At 41.7% G+C, this 14,638-nt stretch overlaps 1 pseudogene; it reads left to right on the forward strand.

The window, feature by feature from the left end:
• Window positions 1-13,651: 13,651 nt before the first annotated feature.
• On the forward strand, window positions 13,652-14,360 carry LOC144160652 (uncharacterized; annotated as a pseudogene).
• Window positions 14,361-14,638: the final 278 nt, after the last annotated feature.

A 14,638-nucleotide genomic window follows, 5' to 3' on the forward strand; every position in this document is an offset into this window, starting at 1 on the left:
AAATAAAAACACAACTTACCAGTGCACACAATATGTCCTAAAAGGTGTAAAAATAGTGAAATAAATGTGATGACTGAGACACAAAAAGCTTACTAAATTTACAATGAACCTTCCAGGTAAATAAGAGGCGCTTTGTATTGTTTAAATATTCAATTTGTTCCATGAAGGTTCCGGCCCGAAATTCAAAAAATAGTACGTAAATAAAATAATATTCACTCCCCCTAATGCATTCAACTATGCTTAGACGTTTTGAATACGCCTTCCACCCAAACGAGCAGGGATTGCAAGTATTTATTATATACGTCAGCAGGTACGCACATGTAACTATTCCATGCTTACAAAATCGATGCGTTTCTAGAAATAACAAACACAGTATAGTTATTTCGTATTTGTCAAAAATACCATAAGCATTGCGTTATTCCTACAAAACCAATTTTTACTGTGACAACAGGCAAATGGTGTAAATTATCATTGACGCCGTAAAAACGCTCTCTGTAAATAGTGCTCCTTTATAATACAGATACAGTAATGAAACTAGAAGTTTTAGTGAACTAAAGGCTAGGGGATTTGAAATAAACGCCTTCTCTTGGCAAAAATTTCTCGGTAAGATCACGCGTTATCCCTAGCATATTTGATTTAACAACAGCCATTTTTGACACGAATACAAAACAGGATGTGCAGTGCAACTCAAAATGTGGTCTCCTTCGTTAAGCAGTAACCACCAGCTGCCACTTCTGTGGGTGTCGAGTAGCAATTTTTCCCAGGTTGCAGTATTGATGAAATATTTTTATTTAGTTATTCACTGATTATGTTTCAATAAAATATGCAGGGGGTGAGCTGCTGTTCATGTGTGTGCTGCGTTATTTACTGCGTGTAATGGTTCATGTATCCCAACATCCCGAGCGAAGTCAAATATACGTTGTACGTTAAAAATTACCGAGGTAATTTCAGTGATGCTTGCGCAGAGTAATTTCAAAGAGGGGTAGGCCTTCGTGAAACAATCGATGAAAAGTATTGTCTTTAAATATTTTGTATTGGGAGGACAATATATATCTTCTCCAACAAGAAAGGCAGACGTGGTTAAAGTTCTGCAAAACCAATCAAAGTGGTGTGAGCAGGAGGTGAGGTAGCACGTTGGGTTTGGGCACAGCCAGGTCAAACAAAAAAAACCATTGGAGCATTTTGTTCTGTAATTACCTCAAGTTTATATTTAGGTGTTTGCCATGTGCGACCTTACGCAGTTGGCAAAAAGTGTTTCTTTTTAAGCAAAAGGGGCCTGTTTTGTTTGTACTCATTCATATTACAGAAGCAAGATAGTTTTCACTGTTGTGATTACTTGTATGTTATAATTTTCTGAGTCCTTACCAGTTTTTACACTAAAACAATATGCTTGAGGATGTGGTACTGTTGCGTAACCCATGCAAGCATGCCAGCCCAGGTCCTGTTTAGAGCATTTGCGTATAATGTATTTACTCGTATGTTTCACAAGCGTAGTGGAAACCTTACAAAGTAGAGCTTTGGATAGACTCATACAAGTAAGCTTCGTGTTACGAACTTTAGGGTATGAGCATACTCATGGGTCTGATATGTTTCCCTCATGAATTGCTTTCTATTATTAACTATAGTTTGTTTAAAATTTGTTGTTGATCAATCTCTTCCATCACTGGGGCGAAGTTTTGTGCTCCTTTAAATGTTCGTGCAATATTTTAGAAACCATCCGCCTAATTAATGAATAACTGTAGTCGTAACACGAGCTAAAACATTTTTCCGAATATTTTAAAAGCGTTAGGCCCTATATATATTCAGATCGTGGTTGAACGCGATTTATTGGACTTTACAATGGTAGAGAAGGCCCGGACTCCGGCTCAAGGCAATCAGAGTAGGATGGAAAGAGGGTGCTTCTTTTAGTGATAGTTCGTTGCGGTGCATGTACTGAAAGCAATAAACATGAGTGCCGATCCAAGGAACTGGAACAGTGGTGGGCGGGAGGCCTAGGGTGTAACTGCAAAGCCACACCTTGTGTTCCATTATTCCTGCACAGATGGGAGTGTTTGTCTGCAGTCACCTTAGCATTTTGTGCTGTGGTTTGGTGACGTTTGGATGGAGATGTGGTACCCGTCACCTCCTGGACCGAAAATGCTCGATGATTTTGGCGAAAGACATCCAGCTATCCAGTATGTAATTCAGTGCCTCATCTTGGCTGAAATTGTTGTTTCCAGAACCCGGTGGAGGAGTTCCAATTTTAGATGCTCGACGATTGTGGGCCAGGGGCTTAGGGCACGGGTCGCTGCCGAGGCTCTCTCATTGCACCTTTTGCCGACCTGCGCCGGGGTACAAATCTGCTGGAATATAGTACCTGTTTGGTGGTGCCGTGATAAGAGGGCGATCAGAATCTCCTGGGCTTTCTTTGAGATGACCCAGGAGGTGAAGTTTCTGCATGCCCCTGCCGAGTCATAAACTACGCTGATGATTGGGGACATTGTTGGTTTCTGGGCAATGGCCAAGGCGATTGCCACTTGTTCGGCTTGAAGGACTAGGCATAGCGAAGATGGTGTTTCCATTCCCATCGACCACCACTGCAACCAGAGGTTTTTACTGTAGCTGAAGGCCTGGATGGGCAGGGTTACAGCATCCATGTAGAGAACCGCTTCTGACGGGATGCATGATGGGGGCACTTTTGTGTTAGCCACTCTTTTCCACCTGCAGTCACCAGGCTGCATCAGAGGCATATTTGTGTAAATGGGATCGAAATGTATTCTGGAACGCCAAGTTGTCAGTAAGGAAGGCTTTACTGGGCTGTCTGGAGGTCCATGCCTGGGGACGATCAGGCATCCGAGTACGTGTGCCCCCACCCCGTTTTTTGGAGCTTTCTGCATGGGCACGTCACATGGGCTCGAAGTAGTTGATCGATACTGTTATAGAGACCCAGTTCTTCACAAATGGCTGTATTGGTCCATTGTGGTAAGCCCAGGTCCTGTTTAGAGCATTTGCGTATAATGTTATTTACTCGTATGTTTCGCGAGCCGAAAGACGGAGGTATGATGTACTGTAAATGATTCGGGTAATTACGAAGGTGTCCACAACTCTAGTTATGTCCGCCTCTATAGTACCGTGTTGTGTACTTGTGAGGTATTCGATTAACTAGATCACTGGTCGGCATGTGTACTTGAGTTCCCAAATAGTGTTGATCTTAGTGTCTGACTTTTGAAGGCGCAGCCCAAAGAAAAAACTTGTGGCAACTCCAGGAACCAGAACAGGGATCAGGAATCACAGATCAGAGGCCGCCTACTTGTATGCATGGTTTCTTAGAGCTGCGAACCTTGTTGAGGCATTTGTGGCCGTCCAGTAAAAGCAACGTCGATTTTTGTGGTGAACACTCCAGACCACAGCTACAGGTGATATCCTCTACAAGAGATACCACATCTTGAAATTTTGGGTTATGGTGTATATGCTTCATTGCTTCCACGTGGTTCAGAGTGTAATGTCATCAGCGTAGATTTCAAATTCCATGCCTCCGATATTGTTCGAAGTTAAGTTGGTAGTTTCAGGAGTGACAGGTTAAACAACAGTGGTGAAAGCACTGTTCGTTGTGGTGTTCCTCTATCGCCGAGCTGCATTGCCTGGGTAGTTACGTTCCCGATTTTACTTTGGCCGTTCTATTCGTCAAGCAGTCCTTCACGTACTTACAGACTCGTGCGCCACACCCGGTTTCGTTTAGGTTCACAAGGATCGCGCTGTGTAGGACATTAACAACGGCTTCCTTGAGGTCTTAGGTCTGTATTGCCTAGGGGTGATCGTTACCATACACATAAATGACTTCACGCTTTGGTTTAAGCAATACGTCTTGTGTAGAAAGATATCTGCGGATGCTAAATTTCATGCATCGTGTTTCAGAATTCTTGTAGCTTTAAGGAAATGTTCTAGCATTCTGAGCAGGACCCCCCTCTATGAGTTGGCCGATGCTGCATGTTAGGGAGATTTGTCTAAGGTGGTTAATATTGAGTAGTTTGTTCAATTTAAAAATACACTGCACTGACGCTACCTTTCATTAGGCTGAAATTAGGCATGATTGCCAGTGTTTATTGAATTTGCACAGAATTGCCAGGGTCTTGTCATCCAAATTAAATACCCTACTGTATGTAATTTGATTGTGGAATGGAGTGCTTTCTTTCCGACTATCACTTAGCGCTGCCCTGAACTCGTGGATTTCTCATGTTGGCGTCAATTTGGCGTTTGCTTGGCCGGCGTAAGAAGGATGAAGTGTTCCTCTGGCCGTTTTAGGTAGAGTGGTGTTAGCTCAGCGAAGAGGTCTTACTGCCGACCGGTACACATGTGTAAAATTCTGGCCATGTTGCGACCTGTGGCTGCTTTACCTGAGTTTGGATCGGTGAGGTACTTCAGAAGGCGTCATGTTTTGCGGGAGGCGTCGGGAATCGAATATTGTGACACAGAGTAACCATTCGCATTTTATAAGAACGTTACATATCTAAACCACACCTAAAAAATCCCATACAAACACGATAAAAATGATGTACTGCCCATATCACCTTGTTATTTTTTACTACGTACCCAGATGTTCCTTTATATTAACTCCTGTGTTTATAGCTGAGGCACATAGGCACGACGTATAGCTATATTGACTGTACGTTCAGTTTGGTTTGTGGAAACCGGAACATCAGTGTGTCTATGAGCCTACTTAAATGCGGCGTGGTTGATAGTAACATGCATGCCTTCTTACTACGTAATTAAATGTTTTTTAGAATCTGAATCAAATAAACTGCCAAGGTTTGTTTGTGGTGTTAATTTATGTTTTTGAAACACGTGTCTCGCCTTTTTATGTCCGTTGTTTTTTGTTCTCACCAAATTTTTACAGCACGTGTTTCCATATTGAAGGGACTGTACGTCTGTATTAAACGACCACCACTCGCAGGCCTCTGTCCAATATAGTGAACGTACCTATACACTGTGCGCTACGTCACCACGGACATATACCAAAAGGTAGAATTCAGCCTTCCCCTCCAAGGCCAACAATGTGGAATTCCGAGGGTGGTACGGATCAGGTGCCATGACGCCAAGCGACAGCACCTAAAACCAAGCGTTTCTTCGGCCACGCTTGCAGTAGAGTGGCATACACGAGCGATTCTTGATGTATTTTCTCTGCCTATTTACGTGACTCTTGTGAAATGACCTTTCAATGGCTGATTTCTCCGCCGGACAGGAAGAGCGCTTGATCATTTTCATCCAAATGCCTCTTGGGGATTGTTTGGCCTGGTTGAACATTGTCACTCAAGATAACAATTACCCAAAATGTGAATGAAGAATGGTTACAACATTGAAAATGCTCAGGAGTTGTAAAGATGACGCTGACGAGCACGACACCGGACGAGGTACTTGTATAGTACAGCAGAATTTGAGTTTAGAGCAAATCTTAATTAAACCGTGAACAGGATGATAGTAACAATTAGGCAGGCACTTTTGGCCCAATTTACACCGAGCCTTCATTGTTTGACGTAATGCCGACATTGGATCTAATGTGTCGTCATTAAGACGTTTGTTTTTTAGAATAAACACGAAGAACAAAGCGTAATGCATGACGCCACAAACCGCACAATTGAGAAGCAGACTGAAACCATTCATGGCATCGAAAAGACGCTGTCGTTCTTTTGTTTTAAACACGAGAACTTGCTAATATTGGTGGAAGCGGAAAGAAGGAAATTAAAGATCTCAAGGAAGAAGCAACTCACTTGCAGGTTGACTTGTAGGCCAAAGATGAACGACGGTGCGACCTGGATATTCAAGTGGACAGATTGAAGTACTAATCGCGAAAAAATGAATATTCATGGCATTGCATGACATGCATGCACTTCTGAGTTCAGTGGCCGACATATAAACCTGAAGTCCTAAGCCACGAGTCCATACAAGTCGTACATAAGGTCCCGGCAAAAGCAGGCATGATCCACTTTCTACTTGTACCGTTTTCTCGGCAAGAATTGAAAGAGGATTGGTTAGAAAAGTGAAAACCCTCAAACATGAGGGCATGTACCTCAAAAAAACATCAAACTCAGTATAAAATCATTGTGGGAGGACGGGAAAGTTACTAAACACAAAAAATAGAAGCTTGCCAGATCACATAACGGGCGGGTGTACGTTAATAAGCCGAAAGGAGCCACACATGTGGAAATTCGGAGAGTAATGAAAATAATTATAATAACATAAAGTGACCATTAGTTTGCAATTACTCAAACACTTGGTAGCAAAAAAGCAAGAGTGGGCATCGGAGAGCTCTTAAAATATAATTATCCAGCTAATGCACGTAAATGTCAGGAGCCTGCACAAACGCTGGCATTGCGGTACGGACTTAGGCCCATCTTGCCATATTTAACTGCCCTTTGACTGAGACCAGCATATCAAAGATTGGCTATTACAGGTTCTTTCTTAATGAGTTTCAGTCATTGTAGCTATGTAAGCAGCACAGAACAAGAGGCGCCATGACGATGTTTGTTCAGAGCGGGTGGTCACGTGGCCGACTGTGTGTAACTTTTGACGAAGCTGAAGTGGTACCCTTACCTGTTGACATTCCGGATGGTGAGTTTTTCGGGTTTTTCGGGTGTACACACTACTAAATGAAAATATTGTACTCTATATACACGAGCTTCTGGAATTTATAGAAGAGTGCAACAAAAAAACCGATCACGTTACCCGGATAATTTATTAACTAACCAATACCTTGCCAATATACTGTTACAAGATTATGGGTTTAACGATCAAAATCAAGAATATACACAAGAAGTCCTATGTGATCTGGTTACGCCGACATGTATTGACTATATCAGCACCGAAACGCTGGAACTCGAAGCATTCGGCTGGATGATTAGGGGAAAAAAGTTGCGTACCAGTATTTTACTGCAGTAGTAATTTCAGTAGACAACCGATCCCCACTTGTAGAGCCAAAGATAGAAAAATTACTAACATGTGACAAACAAGTTGGCAAACAAATTGAATCTTTTCAGTGGGATGGACTTATGGAAGCTAATCAATTGGTAGCTTAAGGTCTAATGGCAAAGAAGTTTGAGGACATTTAGAATAAATCAAAAAATAAAGCTTCAAAACAAAAATATAGCCAGAACTTCGGTAGACAAGGAGATATTGAAACTATGTTATCAAAAAGGCGTCCTCCTAAAAAATGGTGAAAAAACCCAAAGAACGCTCCTTTGAAAGAAGAATATAAACAACAGTCCAACAAACGCACACCCAAGATACAAAGAAAAACATACTATGTTAAACAGTTTTCAGCCTATCGAAATATTGTGAAGAATACTTGGGGACTAGTTTATAACATTTTGGAAAGTGCTCCTAATAGGAATATACACTCCAGACTAAACTAAGCGTTTCTAAATATTTCTGATCAATATATACCCCAAAATGTCAAAAAAAACATTTTGCAGAAAATATGAATGAGCTGCAGAATCAGTATAGGTCTGAAGTATCTCAAATTTACAGTTCTGCTTAGAATGTAAATTCAGCTTTCATCCGCAGTTGTAATGAAATTCTGCTTACCTGTATTATAAAACGACGCGCATAATGAAAGCGCACGGAATTTAATAGGTCACAATAAAAGATAATATTTTTTTTCGTACGGGAAGAAAACTTCATTTTGTAGTGATCACAATACCTGACATGGGTGAAGTACACGATCACACAGCCCATCGTAAAGAAGTGACCTCCTCTCTTCCAACGAACAGGTTATTACGGCGGATAGTGCTACGCCATTGCTCGTCGAGAGTTCGTGCAAATACTACAGGATTTCATGCCCAATATAATCCAAACGCTAGTGAATATATTCCCAGCGCCAGTGAATATAATCCACGCGGCTGTGAATATAATCCAGGCGCCAACCAATATAACGCAGTGCACAACACATGCGAGCGCTTTGTAATTTAGTTGGCATCCAATAGCATCGAGGCACAGTGTATTTTCATCCAAATTAGATGAACTAGGTCACGTCACCAGTTTAACCACACGGTCTAAGAACTCCGCAATAAATCAGTCACGTGAATATCCAGCACTATCGACTAATTACTATACTGAATACGAAGATGGTGTCGTCGGTATGAATTATTGCATTTAAATTGCTCGCTTGCTCAAAATTTAAGATGAACTGCCAGAATGCCTAAATCTCGAAACCAAATGCGGGCCCGCTTGTGGGACAGACAGGTGGCGCTGCTGGCGCCGTTCAACAGCGCCACCCGCGGAAGAAAATCGCAAGAATGCTCGGGACATGCCCTAGCGTGTAGGTGTGGAGAACGCGTGTTTCCATGTTGTTCAAAGGAACAACCTCTCCTTAGCGTGATGATGTTAGCCATCCGAAACTAAACTTTTTTTTTGTCAGAAATTAGGTCATGGCGACACGCGCTCGGGTAATTTATTACCTAATATAGGTACTCAATTCATTATTCGTTTGTCATTGATTTGGAAAAAAGTCAAATTGATGTAACCAGGGCTTGTGAGGTACCAATTATGGGCCCGATAAGGGGAATCACGTGGGAGAAATAAAAAAAAATTGCTTCCTGTTTATAGTCAAGGGATAGTCACGTGAGTCATAGATTTGGTTAGTTGTCAGAGTAATACCCCAAGTGCTTGTGAGGTATCAACTTAAGGGTCTCGATAAGTGGTATCACGTGGGAGAAATAAGAAACAGCTTTCCAGTTGTAGTCATGAGAGTCATGTGAGCCCTAGATTGAGTTAAAAGTCGAAGTGATTGCACCAGGGCTTGTGAAGTATCAAATCAAAGGTCTCGATTAGACGAACTCCTTCGCAAAATTAAAAATTGCTTCCTAGTAAAGTCATGATAATAGTCACGTGAGTCATAGATTGGGTTAAAAGTCAGATATGTCACTATGGCTTATGAGGTATGTAATTAAGGGCCCGATGAGCGCAATCACGCACTACAAATTAAAAATTGCTTCCTGGTTATAGTCATGAGATAGTAACGCGATTCAGAAATTGGGATAAAAGTCAATGTGACATCAATAGGGCTTGTGAGGTACCAAAATAAATGTCTTCATGAAAGGAATCACGTGCGACAATTTTAAAATTTCTTCTTATTTATAGTCTTGATAAATAGTCACGTGAACCACACAATGGGTTAAAAGTCAAAGTGACGCACTAGGGCTTGTGAGGAATCGAATTAAAGGTCTCGATGAGGGGAATCACACAAAACAAATTAAAAATCGCGCCCTGGTTATATTCATAAGATAGTCACGTGAGTCATAGAATACTTTAAAAGTCGGTGTGGTGCCACTAGGGCTTGTGTGGCAAAAAATAAAGGTCTGGAATTGAGGAGTCACGTTCGACAATTTAAAAATTGCTTCCTGGTTATAGTCATGAGATGGTCACGTGAGTCATAGATTGGGTTAAAAGTAAACTTGGTGGCACGAGGGCTTTTGAGGTATCAAATTAAAGGTCTCGATGAGGAGAATCGCGGGGGACAATTTAAAAATTGCTTCCTGGTTATAGTCATGAGATGGTCACGTGAGTCATCGATTACAATAAAAGTAAATGCGAAGCCACGAGGGCTTGTGGGGTATCAAAATAAAGGTCTCGATGAGGGAAATCACGTGCCACATTATTAGAAGTTGCTTACTGGTTGTAGTGATGAGATAGTCACGTGAGTCATATATTGGGGTAAATGTCAATATGATGCTTCTAGTGCTTGTGAGGCATCAAATTATAGATCTTGATGAGGGCAGTCACGTGGGACAAATAAATAATTGTTTCCTCGTTATAGTCATGAGATGGTCACGTGAGTCATAGATTGGGTTAAAAGTCAACTTGATGCCGCTAGGGCTTTTGAGGTATCAAATTAAAGGTCTCGATGAGGAAAATGGCGTGGTACCATTTAAAAATTGGTTCCTGGTTATAGTCTTGAGATAAATAAATGAAATAAAATAAATGCTGTGGAATTGTTGCTTTCGTGATGTCAAAATTTTTTTCTTGTTGTGCACATGATTACGGATGATATGGCATGGCTCCTAATTATCACCAATATGTAATGTGACAGACCATGAGACTTACGACGTCACACCTACTGTCACCGTATATATCCAATATAATGCTTCTGAATCATTTCTTCCAGTGATTTGCCAATACACGCTTCTTTTGCTGTAGTGCGTGAATACAGGCACATCAGTTTGAAAGCACAAATAAGGGCCTGCTTTCGCGAATGCTGAAAACACATCGGTGTAGTACTCTTCATGACAGTTCCAGCAGGAAGTGGCGATATATATTTATATATATATATATACATATAGAGCACCGCACGCGTTATGCGGAGGTTGTGGGTTCGATTCCCGCTTCCGGAAAAAACGGCGCATTTTTTCTCGACTTGAATTTTCAATTATTTATTCCTGAAAAAAAAAACAGCAATCATACCTTATTCGGCACTATAAAACAGAGTTAAAAAAAAAGAATGCCAAACAGCACTGGCAATAAAGACTGCAACTTTCATATTATATGTATATATATACATATATATTAAAATATTTATATATCATCATACATACCCTGATTATAACCAGGAAGCAATTTTTAAATTGTCCCGCGTGATTCCCCTCATCGAGACATTAAATTTGATACGTCACAAGACCTAGTGGCATCACATTCACTTTTATCATAACCTATGACTCACGTGACTGTCTCATGACTATAACAGAGAAGCATTTTTTTTTTCGCGCGATTCCCCTAATCGAGCCTATTATTTTGGTACATCACAAGCCCAAGCGGCATCACATTGACTTTTAATGTAATCTCTGACTTACGTGACCATCTCAAGACAATAAACAGGACACGATTTTTAATTTGTACCATCTGATTCTCCCTATCAGGACCTTTAATTTGATACCTCACAAACCCTAGCGGCATCAAGTTGACTTTTAACTCAATCTATGACTCACATTACTATCTGATGACTATTCCCAGGAAGCAATTTTTTAATTTGTCCCACATGACCCCCTCATCGAGGCCTTTAATTTGATACCTCACAAGACCTTGCCGCTGGACATTGACCTTTACCCATTTATGACTCACGTAACTATCTAATGACTACAACCAAGAAGCAATTTCTCATTTGTTGCACGTGATTCATTTCTTTGAGACCTTTATTTTGATACCCCACAAGCCCTAGTGGCCTCACATTGTCTTTTAAGATCATCTATGGCTCACGTGACCATCTCATGACTATAACCAGGAAGCAATTTTTAATTTGTCCTACGTGAATCCCCTCATCGAGACCTTTATTTTAATGCCACCCAAGCCCTAGTGGCATCACAGTGACAATTACGCAATTTATCACTCACGTGACTATCTGATGAATTGAACCAGGGCGCGATTTTTAATTTGTTTTGTGTGATTCCCCTCATCGCGACCTTTAATTTGATTCCTCACAAGCCCTAATAGCGTCACTTTGACTTTTAACCCATTTCGTGATTCATATGACTATTATCATGGCTATAACTAGGAAGAAATTTCTAAATTGCCTAACGTGATTCCTCTGATCGAGACCTTTAATTTCGTACCTCACTAGCCCTGGTGATGTCACATTGACTTTTTAAGGCAATTTCTGAATCACGTGACACTCATACTATAACCAGCAAGCAATTTTTAATTTGTACTGCGTGATTGCGCTCCTAGAGCCCTTTCTTATAATACATCATAAGCCATAGTGACATATTTTGACTTTTAACCCAATTTATGACTCATGTGACTATTGTCATCACTTTAACCAAGAAGCAATTTTTAATGTTTCGATGGGATTCCTCTCATCGAGACCTTTTATTTGATACCTCACAAGCCCTAGTGCTATCACTTCGGCTTTTAACCCAATCTAGGGCTCACGTGACTCTCATGACTTCAACCGGGAAGCTATTTTTTATTTCTCCCACGTCATCCCACTTATCAAGACCCTTAGTTTGATATCTCACAAGCACTTGTGGCATTACTCTGACATTTAACCTAATCTATGACTCACGTGACTCTCCCATGACTATAAGCAGGAAGGAATTTTTTTATTTCTCCGACGTGATTCCCCTTATCGAGACCATTAATTGGTACCTCACACGCTCTTGCTACGACAATTCGAATTTTATCCAAATCAATGACTAACAAATAACGAATGAAGTAGCTACATTAGGAAAATAATTAAACCGAACGCGTGTCGTCTGGACCTAATTTCTGACAAAAAACTGAGTTTCGTATGACTAACATCATCACGGTAACGAGAGGTTGCCCCTTTAAACAACGCACAAACACGCGTTCTCCAGACCTACACGCCAGGGCATGTCCCAGACCATTTTTTCGATTTTCTTCCGCGGGTGCCGCTTTTGAACGGCACCAGCAGCGCCACCTGTCCGTCCCACGTTCGGGGCCGTATTGGGTTTCGAGAGTAAGGCATCCTGGCAGTTTCTCCTAAAATTTTGTGTAAGCGAGCAATTTAAATGCGATAATTCATACCGATGACACCATCCTCGTAATCACTATAGTAATTAGGCGAGAGTGCAGGATAGTAACGTGACTGATTTATTGCGCAGTACTTAGATTGTGTGGTTAAACTGGTAACGTAACCTTGTTTATCTAACTTGGATGAAAATACACTGCGCCCGGTGGTTTGGTTGCCAACTAAATTACAGAGTGCTGTCAGGTGTTGTGCACTGCGTTGGTCATGGATTATATTGGTTGGCGCCTGGATAATATTGGTTGGCGCCTGGCTTATATTTACTGGCGCTGGGAGTATATTTACTGGCGTTTGAATTATATTGAGTAGGAAATCCTGTAGAACTGGGAATCATTCACCCATGCGCAAGCATCTACATGTGAGCCCTGCATATAGTACCAAAGAAGGCCTCGGTGACTGGAGTCCATGCGGTGACTACCGTGCTGTCAACGCGATCAACCTTCTCGACCGGTACCCGTTACTGCCTTTGGGTGAATTTACCCGAATCTGGCAGGCAGCAGGATATTGAGCAATGTTGACTTGGGGAAAGCATTTCACGAGATACCAGAGCAGCCACCAGATATTCTCAAGGCTGACATCATTACGCCATTTCGTGTTATTTTATTTCTTTTTTTGTCGAACATAACAATACAAATGATCATCAGACTGTTTGGATGCATAGCCAATGGCTAGTCCTGGGTCTTAAAAGAAAATGTATGGAGTGATGCTTCCTTTCTGCTACCGAAAAAATCTAACAATCGAAAACACAGGCTGTTGTAGAACATTAGCACAAGCATTTTTAACAGGCAATATTTGTGCCCAACCACAATAAAAGTTACAATCGCGATACCGTCAAAAGGTGCACACACGCCGGCAAATCACTAAAGTGTACATATCACATGGAAAAAAAACAACTAAAAATATTTAATAACCGAACAATACGATTGCACATGTTCTCATGATTGTGTGAATTTATGCTGTGCCGTAATTTACTGCGTCAGGAGCCTTGCTTTGTGTGGTGATGTTGAACCTAACCCTGGGCCCAATAAGCAACCCAAGGGAAAGGATGTTCCGGCCTCTGATACTCGTTTGCGAAGCTTTTCTACGGCTGACGAAACCTTCGCCTGAGAGGCCAATGCTGTTGACCTGCCGGCCGTTCCTCAAATGCTAGCAGAATTAATTAGGGGCAGAAACGAATATCAGAGGAAATAACAGAAATCAAGAACTTTAATCAAATGATCAACTCCCGGTTTGACGCCCTAGAGGCACGCGTCTCCGCACTGGAGTCTGTTCCTGCCGCCCTTCCATCTGCCGCGCTCAGCGGCAATTTGGAAAGCGAGCTTCATCAACTAAAAATCAAAATCGACCAACTGTCTTTCAGAAATGACGAGTTATAAAATCGTTCCCACCGTAATAACTTGCTGTTGCATGGTTTTCCTGAGACGCCTGATGAAACCCACGACATTTTGCTGTCTGACATTTCCGCGTGGTTCGGGAAAGAGCTTGAAATTGATTGTCCGAATATTGAAAGGTGCCACAGGATAGGCCGGAAGCCTGCCGATCGCCCGCGCCCGGTTATAATGAAGCTTCTTGACTACCGCGACAAACAAACGTCTTTAAAAATGGCCACAAGCTTAAAGATTCTGACTTTCGCATTTCAGAAGACTTTTCGAAACGCATACGTTCAATCCGGAAAAAAATATGGGAGGCAGCTAAGCCCTTTCCCGATAATGGCTCGATGGTTCACTTGAGCTTCGACCACGCGTTTATTGATAAAGTTCGGTACAACTGGGACGACAATACTGACACCCTTGTCAGGGTTCCTTGTCGCCCTCTAAAAGCCGAATCCAACGCTGCTACTGTAACCCCCTGACGCTTAAGTAACATACAAGAGCCATTGCGCGTCCTTAATGTTAATAGCCGGAGCTTAGTTATAAATTTTACAAATTTTCTTTCACTTGTCGCCACACATTCACCTCATATTGTTGGCGTGACTGCGTCATGGTTACCACGATAACGTTTACGACAGCGAGGTAACACCACCAGGTTTCACTGTTCTTAGAAGTGATCGGCGACATGGGAGAGGGGGCGGTGTTGTGTTATTTTTACGGTCTGACCTTCGATTTTCAGTACTCCCCAGCCTGCCTGACA

This window comes from Haemaphysalis longicornis, unplaced genomic scaffold (assembly GCF_048455015.1).
Source record: "Haemaphysalis longicornis isolate Haplotype H1 unplaced genomic scaffold, Haemaphysalis longicornis Haplotype H1 scaffold_11, whole genome shotgun sequence".
Taxonomy (NCBI): domain Eukaryota; kingdom Metazoa; phylum Arthropoda; class Arachnida; order Ixodida; family Ixodidae; genus Haemaphysalis; species Haemaphysalis longicornis.